This window comes from Zonotrichia leucophrys, chromosome 3 (assembly GCF_028769735.1).
Source record: "Zonotrichia leucophrys gambelii isolate GWCS_2022_RI chromosome 3, RI_Zleu_2.0, whole genome shotgun sequence".
NCBI lineage: Eukaryota > Metazoa > Chordata > Aves > Passeriformes > Passerellidae > Zonotrichia > Zonotrichia leucophrys.
In genome coordinates, this window is record NC_088172.1 from 64,635,359 (window position 1) to 64,639,404 (window position 4,046).

Below are 4,046 nucleotides of genomic sequence, written 5' to 3' on the forward strand. Positions count from 1 at the left end.
ATAGTGGATTGGTCACTGGCAGCCTTCAGTAAAATGATAACGCAATTATCCTAAATATAATTTGTTGTATTATTATTCCTCCCTTGAAATGTTCTTTATTTGAGAATAAGAAAGCGTCCTGGAATCTTTAAAATTCAGCACCCACACAACAGCTAATAGTAGCTCTTCTACTCTCAGGCACCTACATTATCCTTATTCAGATAATAACAATAATAACAGACAGACTTTCAGGTGCTCTCTCTTCATTCATCTAATGGGTCCATTAATGATATGTTATTCAAAGCTGAAGATCAAATGGTGATTTTAAGTTTTCAAGAAATTCTTAGGTGCCAAGTCTTTGCTGTTGAAAAAAAGTGTTTAAAACTGTGTTTTCTGAGCCAGGAGGTATTGGAATGACAGTAACAAGAATCAGGAAAGGAAAGGGATGAAGGGGCTTGTAGTACAAATGGACTAAGTAAACAAAAGTAATGGAAGTATAGGGAGCTTTGCAGGACTCTTTGGAATTGTTAGTTCCCTCATTGCTTTGCCTGTCTTTTCCATCTTGGAGAAACTTTACTTTGTACACCACTGCCCCAGGTGAAAATGGCTGTACAGAGACACAGGGCATGTGGAAATAACTGACAACTCCTAATTCTGGTTTTAGCATTAACTTACTAAAGTGCCATATTGCAGTCTGTGCTGGTGAATTGTTAAGTTCCACAAACTTCATATTTGAATTTGCAATTACATCAATAAATATGAAGAGTGTAAGAGCTCATCATTAAACAAATCCAAGTTAGAAGCATACTTTTTATTTCCTCAAAGCACTTTATAATTAGAGCTTTGTAAACCAAACCATAAATGGCACCAGCAATTATTTTTAGAGCAAGATTTGTCATAGCTAGTACACTTAGAAGTAGGTGCAACTACTTGTTAAGAAGTTAACATTAAATGCTGGTTAAAATTTTAATTTCAAGCATCCAGCTCACTAAATTAAAATATGGCTAAGCAATAACGTGGCTTTGTTCCTATACCAGAATGTAGACATTTCAATATCACAATGTAAGAAACCTGACATGCACAGTCGTAGCTATTGCAAAAAAGTGCCAGTGTAGATTTGTGAGGTGGGTGTATTGTTTTCTGCTCTCCATCTGACAACAGATGACAGCTATAAATCATGCCTGCCAACCTCTGAGATCTCTAAGAGGGTTGGACACTCTGAAACATGTCAGTCTTGAAAAGCTTTCCAAAGGGACAGGGTGAAAGCAACCGGGCAAATGAGCACACAAGGAGCCAGCCAGCAGGCACACGTGTCCACCAAGCTCACCACTGACCCACCTGGCCCTTCACACTCCCAGTAACTCAGGCAAGTCCTGAGAAACTCAGTGCCAGCCATGAATCACCGGCACGGATCTTTGCTGGTTACAGACCAGCCAGGCTCTGTGTAGTGCTGAAGAAGTTAGGACAGGAGATATGTGTGGTATATAGAGGTCTAGGTTTTTCCAGCCCAGTGTACGCTGAGCCCGTGTTTGTCATGCCTGGGGAGTCTTCTCTGTCATTATCCACAGAGCAGCTGGCAGAGAAACAGGATGCACCTTTACAACTCTCTGGCAAGGCACTGGGATAGCTCCTCATTTAAGCTCACTGAGACAAAATTAAATCCATAAAATGCTCATGTGAGGAACGAGATCATTTGCTGTCTTCCATCCTGAGGCGCAAACAGAAATGTAAGTGACAGCAGGGAGGCTTTCTAGAGCTAAATTTGTCTTCACTAAGTCATCAGTGACCTTGAACTAAAGATTTTGAGGGAAACAAGAGCCTAAGAAGAGATTCTGCTGAAAAGGATGGGGGAAGTAAATTATGCTCTGACTCAGTTCCTGTTACTCAGGATCACATGAACATAAACTACAATAAATTTAAACATGAGAAAAAGCTTATTTTGCTTTAAAGAATAGTCAGACCCTGGCATTTCTTGCCTATAGAGGCTGGGTATCCTCCACCCCTGGTATCACATAAAACCTGAGGAGATGTGGCTGTTGGCTACCAGATCTGGGTGACCCTGCTCACCTTCCATCTCCTGGAGCCCCTTTCCTCCTCTGCAGCCCTGTGTCTCCATGGCTTGTGCTGTGGGCCCTGATGGCTGGGCCCTGCAGCTTGACGTGACTGGGTTAGTTTGGTGTGCTCGGTGCCCATGGTGGGGCACACACCAGGCACCCACAGAAGCAGCACGGCTCAGCCACCTCGACATCTCAGGGCAGCAAGTACCATAGGTTTAGATTAGATATCAGGAAGAAAGTCTTTACTGTCAGGGCAGTGAAGAGCACTGGAACAGATTGCCCAGACAAGCTGTGGATGTCCCAACCCTGGAAGTGTTCAAGGCCATCTTGGATGGGGCTCTGAGCAACCTGGTCAAGCAGAAGGTGTCCCTGCCCATGGCAGAAGTGGTAAAGCTAGATGATCTTTAAGGTCCCTTCTGACCTAACCCATTCAATGACATTATTCTTTCTAACCCAAATAATTCAAGGACATTGTGGTGCTGGAGCACATCCAGAGAAGGGGAGCAAGGCTTGTGAAGGGTCTAGAAACTTGTCTTATGAGGAATGGCCAAAGGAGCTGGGTTTGTTTAGTCTAGAGAAGAGGTGGCCCAGGGGATACCTCATTGCTTTCTGCCTGAAAGGAGATTGTAGTGAGGTGGGAACTGGTCTCTTCTTCTATGCCTGCACTGAAGGACACAGGGAAATGGCCTTAGCTGAGACAGGAGAGATCCAGGTAGATATTGGAAAAAAATTTACTGGTAGGGTGGTCAGGTATTGGAATAGGTTGCCCAGCAAAGTGGTGGAATCAAGAGGCATCTGAGTCTGGCTCGGGGTGACATGGTTTAGCAGTTTAGGTGTTACAGTGCTGCTGGATGATCTGGATGAGGGGATGAGTTACTGGATCAGTAACTCAGGCAAGTCCTGAGAAACTCAGTGCCAGCCATGAATCACCGGCACGGATCTTTGCTGGTTACAGACCAGCCAGGCTCTGTGTAGTGCTGAAGAAGTTAGGACAGGAGATATGTGTGGTATATAGAGGTCTAGGTTTTTCCAGCCCAGTGTACACTGAGCCCGTGTTTGTCATGCCTGGGGAGTCTTCTCTGTCTGTCTTCTCTGTCTTCTCAAACACAAGGGAGTTTGCCCTTTGTAAATGCACAGAACACAAAGTTGGGTGCAAGTATTGAGTGCTGGGCCCTCTACTTTGGCCACAACAAGCCCATGCAGTGTTACAGGCTGGGGGAAGGGTGGATGGAAAGAGGCCCAGTGGATGGGGACCTGTTGGTGCTGGTTGACAGCAGCAGAACATGAGGCAGTGTGTGCCCAGGTGGCCAAGAAGGCTGATGGCATCCTGGCCTCCATCACTAAAGCATGTTCAGCGGGACCAGGGCAGTGATTGCACCTCTGTACTTGGCACTGGTGAGGCTGCATCTTGAGTTCAGTGACCAGTTCTGAGCTTCTCTGCTCAGGAAGGACATTGAGGTGCTGGAGTGTGTCCAGAGAAGGGTGATGGAGCTGGTGAAGGGTCTGGAGTGTGAGTCCTGTGAGGAGCAGCTGAGGGAGCTGGCAGTGTTCAGCCTGGAGAAAAGGAGTCTCGGAGGTTCCCCACTATCCTCTCTATGACTGCCTGAAAGGAGCGTGTAGCCAGGTGGGGATCAGCCTATTCTTCCAGGTAGCCAGTGACAGGATGCGAGGAAATGACCTCAATCTGTGCCAGGGAAAGTTTAGATTGGACATTAGAAGAAATTTCTTCACAGGAAGGGTGCTTGGACATTGGGATGCCTAGGGAAGTGTTGGAGTCGCTGTCTCAGGAGGTGTTTAAGAAAAGACTGGACGTGGAACCCAATGCCATGCCGTAATTGCCATGGTTCAGTCACAGGTTGGCCCGATGATCCCAGAGGCGTACTCCAGCTATCCAGCCGCCGGGCTCCCGGCCGTCCCCGCAGACCTGGGCAGGCCGAGCCCGAGCGGCCCCACCCCGCACGCCGGGCCCCGCCCGCAGCGCCGGCCGGAGCCCTCCAGGGGGCGCTGCGG